This window comes from Falco cherrug, chromosome 17 (genome assembly GCF_023634085.1).
Source record: "Falco cherrug isolate bFalChe1 chromosome 17, bFalChe1.pri, whole genome shotgun sequence".
In the NCBI taxonomy this organism is placed as follows: Eukaryota; Metazoa; Chordata; class Aves; order Falconiformes; family Falconidae; genus Falco; species Falco cherrug.
The window spans coordinates 7,454,036-7,465,583 of record NC_073713.1 but is presented as its reverse complement, the minus strand read 5'-3'; the positions used below and the strand labels follow the sequence as shown (position 1 = coordinate 7,465,583).

The 11,548-nt window shown below is 50.0% G+C and overlaps 1 long non-coding RNA gene across 1 annotated transcript; it reads left to right on the top strand.

The window, feature by feature from the left end:
- The first annotated feature begins 6,907 nt into the window (after positions 1-6,907).
- Positions 6,908-10,671, top strand: LOC114015459 (uncharacterized). The gene is made up of 3 exons (XR_003559388.2): positions 6,908-6,973; positions 7,786-7,941; positions 10,450-10,671. It is a non-coding gene; the product is annotated as an uncharacterized LOC114015459 (long non-coding RNA).
- Positions 10,672-11,548: the final 877 nt, after the last annotated feature.

Here is an 11,548-nt window from a genome sequence, read left to right as displayed (position 1 = left end):
TGTGCTCTCGACCACGGAGCAGGAGCTGCTGTGCTGGGGGAGCCAGTAACACGGAGCAGCACACAACAGCGGTGGCCAGGAGGGAAGCAAGCATGCAGGGGCTGGGGTCTGTGTGCCCTCACACAGCCCAGGTAGGACCCCAGGGCAGAGCTTTTTTCCTTAACAAACCCAAAGATTAGACTACGCACAAAGGCAGACAATCAGAACCTTGCAGTGCACATCGGAACCAATTTCCTTCGGCAGAAGCACAGCGAGGCACAATTCGGAGGACAGGGCAGGGGCAAGGCTTGCTCCATGGGGTAGGTGGTGTGTCCATACAGCTGACTGGTGGGAGCAAAGCTGGCAGCCACTGGCCGCTTCCAGCACGCATAGGAAAGTGAAGGGACAGTGCGAGACATGCCGTGCCTAGCTCAGCACGAACAGGAGCATCTCATCTCCATGCACTCACAGGGAAGCGGCAACAAATTGCTTCTATTTCTTGAAACCTCTTCACTGGTGTACTTTGCCCTTTCAAAATGTAAAGAGAGAGTCAGCACAACACTTAACGGCGCCTTAAAAGTATCTTCTGTTATGGCACCACAGACAGCCCATATTAAACAAATCCAACTACAAACACAAACGGCCAAATCCTCGCTTCCTAGGATGCTCTCATTAGGAAGAAGTATTTCAAAGAGCACTGCTTACCACTAACATTGTGCTGGCTTTTGCTTCCCACGCCACCTGCACCAGAGGGTCAGCCAGCCGCTGCTGCCCGAGCGCACAGCACCAGGGGCAGGCACGCAGAACGCCGCGCTCCTTCACGCCTCCACCTCCCTTTCGCCACGGCACGGGGGGAAGGGTCTTGGGGCAGGATTAATGTAACAGCAGGACATCTGGAAACCATCGGTGCTACCGAGGTCAGGCTCCCGCCAGTAGAAACAACTTTTCTACAACTTTAAACAAGCACTGGATGTGCAATTGCTCTCAGCAACACCTCAGTCCCTCTCCACGATCTAAATGTGACATCAGGCCAGCTCATTACTGCTCTAAAATTAATCCACAGACCAGAAAAGAAATGCAAGCTGCACAATGGAAAATGCATAGGGCTAAACTGATGGAGTTTGGAAAAAGTTGTTTGTTCTCCACAGTAAGCATCCTGCTCTTCCAGTGGAAGAAATCCATCTTCCACTTTGTCCAGAGTGATTGTATTTCCCACCCCCATTTTACTCAAGAAGCTTAGTCTAGCATTTTTACTTGAAATCAAGGATCTTCTTGCTTTTTCACATGCAGAGCTTAAACAAATAGCTTGCTAATTATTTATTTGACCATTTATGCTTACAATATCTGCAAACAGGTTTCAGTTTTCTCACATTTTCTCATTATTGGGAATTATTCAAAAAGACGCTGTGCCACTACGAAAAAATCAATGGCTTTGATCATATTTCCTTTGCCATTCTTTGATGTTTACAGTTTAAGCTGTACTAAATTACAATTGGCTTCAAAGGTCTGGGTCTTATCTGGGTGTATTTGCTTGGAGAATTGAGGAATCGCACAGTTAAACTCAAGACTTGTTGGACTTGATACCAGCCGGCTATTGATAAAGAAAGCAAATGTTTTAAAGATAGAGAAGGGGGAGAAAAAAAAAAAAAGCTTTTCCTTCTCAGGACAGGTAAGTTGTGAGAACATACCCAGCAGCAGGACTGCACTGGTGAAGAAGGGCTGGCGAGCAATGCTTCTCATGGCGATGCTCCAGGAGCTGCTTGTGCAGGACCAGGAGTGGGGGGGCAAAGCCAGCATCCCAAGAGCTGCATCTGCTCCATCGGGAGCATGATTGCTGGGTCCCTGCTACTGCCCTTTACCTGGCACGTCCCACACCTTGCAGACCCCGCTCCCCACCTGTGCTCAACAGTAAGACCCCGGGCTGAGCAGAGACCACTGATGATCATTGCCTCCCTGCCAGCCCCATCCATGGGGAATGTGCCACAGAGCTGACACCGATGGGTCCATGAGTCAAAAGAAAGCGAAGGTGAGAAATCCTCAAGGTCAGGCTCTGTAGTAGCATCTCGCAGAAGATGCAACACCTGCTCTGGACATTTTTTTCCTATTCCAAAGCCTCAGAGAATGCACAATGTACTCCAACGCTCTATAAATATTTAAAAGAAAAAAAAAACCCCTAGTCTTAATTTTGGCAGGGACCTGGCTCTCGTTGTGACTCAGCCCTCACCCTCTCCTTTCGCTGGGCTGGGATCCTGGCCACCCTGCATGTTTTACGTTAATGCATGTGGCTCACCTGCCTCCCTCGCAGCACCTTGCCTTCGGGAGTGAGTCATCGCAGGCCACCAAGCCAGGATGAACTCCTACATTTGTTTCCCAACCATCTTTCCAGCTTTTGTGTGTGATTTTGCTTCCACTGCTGCATGCAATGCTTTTACAGGTACAAGTGCAGGGGCTTTGCTTTCCTTCAGCGGTCCTTCGCAGCACTGATTTTGACTGAAGGTTGGAAGAAACAAATTCCCTTTTCTCAGGCATTGTGTTAAAAATACCTTCACCTCTGCAAGAAGCAGCTGCCTGCTCCTCACTGCTATCCTTTCCTAGTAGACCCTCAGCTCTGGTAGCTAAAAGGAACAAAAGGGTGAGTATAAATTCAAGGGACAGTGCTGCAAGGGAGCTAAATATAAGTGCCCCAAGAGCAGCATTTCATGGTTAGGGAGTTGTTTGCTGCTGGCTTCCTCCTCCCCCTGACAAAGGGTCCTTTTCACAAGCCTCCTAGAAAGTGCCAGCGAGCACTCAGAGCACATGGTCAAAGGGGACGAGATGAGGGCCACGACGTACAATTGCTTTTCTCCTCAATGCCTTAAAAAAAAAAAAAAAAAAAAAAAAAAGCATTTTACTACGTCTGGCAACACTTCAGCACAGTCTTAATGAGGCTTAATGTCGGCTGGCCGGCCCCAAAAGCACACGGAGCCAGTGAACGAGAGACACGATTAGCAAACTTGAAACTTGAGGGATTTTAAGCGCTTTTGACCAGGCATTTTCTTTCAGCACAAGATGTATCCAGGAGATCTATTATGCCTGTCAGGCAAGGCTGGGGTTGCAGAGGAAGAGTTAAGTGATGCCCAGTGACACTTGCTGTAATCAGATTTTCACATTGTTTGAGTAGATACAGTTCCTGAGCTCCCCAGCTGTCCTGCTTCATAAGCAAACACATCTCCCAGTGCAGGCGGGCCAGAGCTTTTCCTTAATTCCCAACAAGGCTACAGAACCCAGCACTAGCCTAAGCAGACACAGGAGCATGGCTAAGGCTATAATGGAAAACCAGGGCACCGGTGCCGCTCCCCTTCCCTGGTGCGTCATCCATCATCGATTCCAGCAGGGGTGGTACAACAAGCTCTGGGTCGAAGCCAGGGGATGCTCTCCCTGATGTAGCCAAGAGCTCACACCACCCAGGCAGACGGTGGGTGGCAAGCCCAGCCACAGCCCCTTCAGACAGCACATCTCAGTGGGGTCTGCTTCCCAACCACCTTCCTGAGGTCAGCAATGCAAAAAAAAATCTAAAATCCCCAACAGGTTACTGTTTGTTCTGATGGGTTTTTTTCCTTCCTCTCTCCTAGACAAAGATCTCACTGACAATAGTAGTTACCAAGCACACATTCGTGTCTCAGGGCCAGGACAGCTGCCCGCAGGTGGAACCCCGCCACCGGGGCACCAGGCAGGTGTTTCTGGTTCATTGAAGCCCCTAAGCCCGGGAGCGATGAGCACCCCTGGGCGCCCGCTGGGATGGTCGACAGCCACCAAGGGCCCCGGGCAAGAGGCACTGCACAAGCACAGGAGCACGGCCCAGAAAATACAATATTTTGTGTTTTCTAATGCTGATGGCAAGATGGGGGCATACATAAGGATGCACCAGTCACTGGCAATACATCCCTGCTGTTGGTGCAATAAAGTACATAAGCCCTTATTTTTCTTAATTATTCCTGATATTTCACCTGTCATGTTGTCAGCTTCCTCTGAGAGCAACGATAAATAGTGCTTCTCATCTCACATCCTTAGGGAAAGCTTGCTATTTATTCCTGTGATGGGCAAGACATCATGACTAATTAGGAAAAATGGGAGCCCGCTTGCACCCCAGCAGGAGAAGTGTGTCATCAGCTTCAGCTCCCAGGGAGGCAGGTGGTTTTTCTCCATGGACCTTCAGCAGCTGCCCCAAGGCATTTGTTTGCTGCAGCCTGGGAGAGGGAAAGGATGGAGAAAGGGGTTCCTCCATTCCCTGAGAGTTCCATATCCCAAGGCTTAAATAAGGGAGGGAGATGGAATTTGCAAAATGACTTGATTTTAAGTCAGGTAAGTGGTCATAAGCAGGCAGATGCATCGTCAGATGGACTGCCCAAGAGATGAGCTGTATGAAATAGGGGCGCCCCCCTTAACCCCCTCCAGAGCCCAGGCAGATCAGCCTCTGCGCTCCCATTGCCATAAAGCCCAGCCCACAGCACAGCTTCCGCAGTGGCAGGATTTACTCCTCCTCTTCCCCTGCCACCACACACACTCCGATCATAACAAGGTAATTGAGATCAGAGCTGGAGAGAAAAACTCACATGGGAACTGCAAATACCTCAGATTAAAAGGAAGTAAAATTAATTTAGAAGTTGCTATGAGCACAGAAGAGAACAACACTCACCATAACTCTTAGACCTATGCTAAGCAGCAAAAAGGCAAGACAACCACCATCCCTTCTTCCTCTCTCCCCAGACCAGACGTGGGTTCATCCTCATGCTAATTGCTTGCAACACAGGGGCAAAACCCCTCCTGTAGATGCAGAAACAAGGCTGATGTAGGCCAGCACCAGCGCAGCTGGCTGGGGAGGGGAGGGCTGGGGGCAGAATGGTGCCAGCGCTCCTGAGACCCCCCCAACAGCAGCGGCCGGGTGCAGAGCAGCAAGGTGCTGTGAAGGCTGTTCCCACTGCTGCACGGCAAGGGCTGGGCAGAGCTAGAAATCTTTGTGTTAGGAAAAACTAATGAGGACAAAACTCCTATTGCCACTGTCACGTCAGCGAGCATCGCCTAGGATTTGCGCAATCTCTCGCACCGTCATGTCAGGTGAAAGTTATTTGGTTTTGAATTCTACCTCCGGCCACCAGCCCCTTCTAAATAAGCTGTCAGACTTAACTGAGGCAGCTAACAAAATAAAAGAGGTGTGTGCAGGGGTAACCTCCTCACAAATTGATGCAAAATAAGAAATCTCAGCTAGCAAATCTCATCACTGGAAGTGTAAAGCCACGCGTATGCGCTCAGGCAGCGCAGCCACCCCCTCAGCTCTGGGTGATGAGCAAGCTGGGAGCAGCGCTTCAGTCCTGCACATGAGCTAGGGAGCACAAGCAGCACTGGAATAACTGGGAGAGTGCCAAACCCTGTTACGGGAGCAAAACAGAGGCGTGACAAGCCTCCTGCATCAGTGACTCATTTATCCAGGATTTATCTCGGCTAACATGCTGAGGCTGACAGCTTTGCCTGCATTCCCACCCGTTCTGCCCTGGGCTCCTGGCCACGGAGCACTCTGACCTTACAGAGGTCCACTGGGATGAGCAGCTTCTCCCCACGGACCCAGGGCTGGGAGGGAGGGGAAGTAGACAGGACAGAGCTGGAAATTGGGAGATGAAGTGGCATAGCTGTCTCATTCCATCATGGGCCCCATCTTTCCAAAAGCAGCCGGGATTGTGTTGCTGCTGCTCCTGCGTACAGGACAGGCAGCTGTTCAGGTCACACGGAAACCCCACCACCAGCTATTGCATATGTTGGTCCTGGGAATGTGGATTAAAAAAAATTATATACCTTGGTTGCAATTCCCTGTTATGTTGCTTGAGATGAGCAGGGGGCGATGCACATGGCTGCTGTGTCAGTTTTACCTGCCACAGCCCCGGGGTGGAGGGCTGGGGAAGCCAGCAAAGCACCTGCCCCAGGCTAGAGGGCTGGGAAGGTGTGCTGCTACCCCGATTCCTGGTACCGACCCCCTCCTTTGGCAAACCACGAGCTTTAGACAGCTTTGGGGAGCAGCTCTGTTATGTAGCAGCAGTAGTAAGCTACAGACCAAAAGAGCTGTCCCTTAAAGCCAGGCTCTGTAAGCACCCAGGCACCCATCCAGACCGAAGGTAAGGCGGGAGCCTCATTCATTCCAGCCATTGCTGAATGTCAGCTCGCATCCTATCCCTTTTTTTCTCATGAACATTTTAGGCTCAGCATTTCTTCCCATATGCCACTGATATTCCCCATTCATAAAACTGCACCTCAGTCACATCTCTGTAGAGACACCGTTTATAGCAATAGTCAGGCACCGAGCACTGTCTGCCAAGTACTTTCCAGAAACCAGGAAGCCTCCAAGAGTTGTGAGAAAATAGGGAAACAACGTCTTTTGGAGCGCAGGCTGGCAGGAGGCAGAAAATGCCCTCCCTGCCTCTGTCATCTCAAAGCAAGCCGGGGGGGCGACTGCATGGGCCTCATGAAGGACCAGCTCACGAGCTTCCATTTTGCAGGGTCAAAGAGGCCGTGTGTCACATTTGGCACCGAGCATCTGACCTGCGCTCAGAGCATCCTGCGAGCAAAGCTCCTGCAGCCCCTAGAAGAAAGCAGCAGAAGGCAAGGAAACAGCTTCTTCCTTTGGGGAGGGGGGGGAAGATTTATGCATCCAGCATCCACACTTCTCTCCCGAGCAGAGGCTGATAGAATTCCTGCTTGCAGATACAGTTTCTTACAGTAGCCCAGTAAATTAAATTAAAGCTATTTACTCTGTATTTACAGGCTTACAAATAAATCTCAGAAAGCATTTCACTGAAAGAAGAAAGGGGAGGAGGAGAGGGAAAAAAAGCATTTTCTGGGCCAAATATAAACAAACAAGGCCACAAACCTCCTCACGATTACTTATTAGCTAAGGGAAAAGGGAGCTGAAAGTTGGTACGCTTGGAATAACGCTACACAGAGTGGAGGAGAGCAGCATTTTGTTCAGGTAACAAGAAAGAAAAAGCAAAATTTCTTATGTAAGGAAAGAACTCTCCTGAGCCTGCATCGCCAGCCTGTATTTGCACTGCTACCTTCATTTTAACTGAGTGCTGTGGGTCAATGGGAACCCTTTCAAGTTATAACTGCATGATCTGCCCAGCCTGTAATGGGAAGCCAGTGGGTTTTGTTTGATTTTTTTTTTTTTTTTTAAGTGGCTGATTGAGTTCTCTTTGTTTTGTTTGGTGTGTGGTGCACAATGGAGCCCAGTGCATTAGTCAGGAAAATCAATAGCTGCTTCGAAGGGGAAATTCAGAGGGGAACCCAGGGCCTGAGCTCAGAGGCACAGGAGGGGAGCAGGGAAGGAAGGAGGAGGCCAGGGGAGCTGGCAGGGCAGAGGGTCTGCTGAGCCCCTCCTGCAGGGCACTGGCCACCCTTGGCAGAGCGGAGCGTGCACCGTGCGCAACGTTAACAGTGGTGAGACCGAGCCTGCGGCACTGAAATGCCACAGCCATCGACTCTGGCCCCACAAAGGCAAACAGACCCATTGCCGCATACCTAAACCCGAAGATTTAGGAGTCAGGAGCAAAACCTGCACCTTGAAGCAATGAGTTTGGTGTTCAAGCACACACTTTAAGTTGAGTTTAAGGCTTTCGGCTTCTGCTGCATCACATCTGAAAGCCCTGCTCCAGGTCAAAGGCTGAGGTTTCTACTCATTCACTCCTTTTTCACATATGCAGAAGGACAGATGCTTTTAAAAGCTGAAGCATCTGGAGATTCACCATGCTTGCAGCTGCACTGCAGTATGATTTTTCTTTCCAGAGATGGACACTGATGTCTACCACCAAAGAGGCAGTGAGCCTATGCAACGCTTTGCCACACACTGCACGGCCAATCTCTTCTGCAAAGGGGGACAAAGAGTGAACCAGCAACACCATGCTAGAGCCAGGAATCCCATGCACATACTTGGGGCATGAAGTAAGGAACTTAAAGCCACACATCTAAATGTATAGCTTGTAAATTATTAGCTCTTGTGTAATGAGGCTTCCGTTTGCTGGTGATGCATTAACCAATGTACATAGGGCCCTCCTGACTCCAAACAGCTCCTTGCACTTGCATGGTTGGGTTTCCCAGGAAATCTGAGATGAAAAGACCCCATTTTAAAGCCACTGTTCACAGACTTTGCCTGAAGCTCAGGGAGGCAGGTGACCCTGTGGTCACGGCGCAAGCTGTAAGCATGCCTCAGATAACAAGGATTTTCCCTTATTCCAGAGATTCACTTCAGCATCAGAGCTGGACGGGGCTGTATCAGACCCTGTCCTGCCTAAAGCCACACACCAAGCTCGCCAGCATTCAGTCCAGCAGAACTAACCAACCCTGGCCACCACCTCTAACCACTCCTTTCTGGTTTGATTTAGACGAGGGGAGCCCATTTCTCCTCTCCTCCCCTTCTCACACCTGAACATATCCAATACCATGTCCAGCACCTGCCCAGGTGTCCCACACAGGAGCAATGTCTATCCCACCTCCAGCAGCTGTACCAGCGAGAACCCCGCCATGCTTCTGCTGCAAGCTGTGCCCCAAAAACCTTAGTCCCATCTTCCCTCTTGATTTTTTTTTTTTTTTTTTATTGTACAAGTATGAACTCGGAGCTATATCAATCAATTCCCCACTTTCTGTACCAGGCTGCTTACCATGCCCTGCTTTCCTTTGAACTTTCCCTGCTCTGAAAAAAGAAGTCAGACTAATCTATAAAAATATTTTGGATGCTCTGTTTGGCAGCCCTGGATTTCTGCTGGTTTCTTGTCCTCCCCGATTGACACAGGTGTCTAAGAATAGTTTACATTTGATACTGGTATCACTAATGATGATCTAGCAGGCGCTTATTCGCCACATGCACAGAGAGACATCACCTCTTTAAACCTCCACCTCCTTTGTTGTGGAGCACAGAGGCTCTCCGTGTGGGTTACGGAGGGAGCTCTCATCTGGCAGGGGATGTTTGTTAATCAGGCTGGTGGCTGCAGTGAGGTAGTGATCCGATTTGGTGATAATTAGGTTCCAGTAGCTATGTCTTCAGGCAGCCGCATCCTTCTTGCTGCTGCCATCACCGGCCAGGGGTCTGAACCATAAACCTGGCAGAGCGCAGGTGGTGCCAAGGATGGAGTTGCTTCGTCCCTGCACTCAGAGCTGGTCTGCAAGCAGCAAGCATCCAGGGAGATGGGAAGCAAAGTAATGCTGCTTCCCCAGTCTAGGGTAGCCATTCTGTCAGCACAAGGCTGGCCGCTAGGCCAGCAAGCTTTTCCCCGGAGTAAGACGGGAAGCAGAAGGAGTGGACCAACGGCTCCCCATCCTACAGCATTAAGTCCATCAGTAAGACTTGGCACCCACAGCTTCCCTGGATGAGCTCAGCACATTCAGTAGCACTAAAGAGCTTGTTAAGCAATCCCTAGGTTTTATGCTGACTTCTCCTACAGCTCTTCTAGATGGAGGCAGAGCTGGCACCCGTCCTAAAAACCCAGCGTCACTCTTGGCTTCTTACTCCATCAGGCACCATTAGCTCCTTTGCTTGTCACAGCTCCGTTCGCGAGTCAGACGCCCCAGATGGGAAGGCGCACGGGGAGCAGCTGTGCGGCACAAAGCCCCTCTCAGCCTCCGCAGCCCAGCCCTGGGAAGGCAGGCGAGGGGATGCCGGCTCTCAGGCTCCTGGCCGGGCATCACTCACAGCCGTGGGCCTGAAACTTAGCCTTATTTATCTGCTCCCTGGTGCGGAGTAAATAACGCACTGCCATAACAGCCAGTATTTACTACATGTGTGTAAGGGCTGACAGCTTATCGCTCTTACTGCAAGAAGGAAAGACAGTGACCTCCAACACTTGCATCCTGGGGCGAGATGCATAGACCAGCACCCCATGACATGGGCATTTCCAGCAGAGGCACCTCAAGCAGGAGCATGCAGAGAGAAGAAATTAACATTTCTGCAGGAGACACAGCAATGGGCTCAAAATCTCTCCCAGATTTTCATTGACGTGGCCCTTTGGCTGGCAATGCACATGTAATGCGGCATGTGGGATGCAAAGGCCCCACTGCACAGGGTGGTGTACCGAACAGGCTGATGGAGAGCTTGTAATCCAAGCTTAAGGACAAACAGCTGGTGATTAAAGAACAGATGGGAAGGAGGGAAAAGGGGACAGATTTCTTCCCCCTTCCATACATTTTTTTTTTTAAATCTATTCCCCTTTCAGAGACAGAATGCAGAAGAGAAGGGAAACCCCCCAAACACACACTCAAAAGCAAAGGAAGGTTTTAAGTCGCGCAGATGTTAGGGAACAGAGCGCTTCCAACAGTGTTACAGCCTTTGGGGAAAAGGTGTACTTAAACTCCTCCTACCTCTTCCCCAAATCTCTGAGAAAGGCCAGAGATGCCCAAAATTGTAAACTCTCCCAAGCCAAGCTAAGAATCTGTGCTAGTGAATATGTTTTGCCTTAGGGAGCCCAGCTATTTCAGCCCTGTTGCCTCATCCTTCAAGGGATTTTTAACTTCCAAAAGAGCACAGAAAACCCCTGCCTTCCTCATCCATGGATCTGCTGATCTGCAGTAAATACCAGCACTTTGGTAAGCAAAAATGTTCAAATTCTGGGAGAAGCAAGATGCCTTAAAATGAAAGCCAGGTACCATACCTCTGCCCACCACCTCTCTTGAGATGCCTTCCTTTTTGGATATGTAAGGACACAGGAGAATAAAGTCAGTGATGGTTTTAGTTCTGTGTTTTCTCCCTTTTCTGCAAAAAGAGACCTCCTGTGCAAATGAACACTACAATAAAGTATGCAAGACAGGCTTCCCTTTGGAAATGGGAGATTACAGTTGAGGGATCACAGGAACACATGCAGAAAGCAAGGCTGCTGCTTCTTCCCCAATTATTGTGCACTCTCTGCTCTATTTTGTTGACCTCGCACATTTCAATCAGGCTTCAGCACATTCTGCCTTCACCTGCTATGAATCAAAACCTGGAGGGCTCAGATCTCCCTGCAAAGAAACCCTTTGATAAGCTTGTTACGGATGCCAGACAGCTCTGGTTTGGTGGGGAGCTTTTGTAGAACACCATTGCAAATGTATGTCGTCACCCAAGAAAGTTGTGGGATTTACTTGGCAGCAAGTGGGAAGGCAAGGGAGCCGAGACACTGCTTAATTTGCTTCAGCAACAAAAGGCTAGAGAGGAGAGCACTCCCCACCAGCCACGGGGCTGATGGGAAGAGTTGCTTAAGTCTGATGTGGGAAAAAAATGAAATAAAATCAAAACATGGAGAAAATGGGGCGTTCTGTAGAGGGTTAAAGCCAGAAACATATGGCATTTCTACCACATTTAGGTTGTCAAGCAGCCAAGGATCTCTTCTGCTGCTGCTTACTCTTAGAGGTTTTAAAGAAACACTCATCCATACGCAGGGCATTTAGCAGCGCAGCAGGGAGCGTGCCTTGAGGAGCGCCCGCCAGCCGCCGGCCCTCGCCTGAGCATCACCGAGCAGTCGGTCCCCGAAGGGTGCTCCCATCCCACAGACAGGCTGTGCCAGCAGAGCGGGGGCTGCCACCC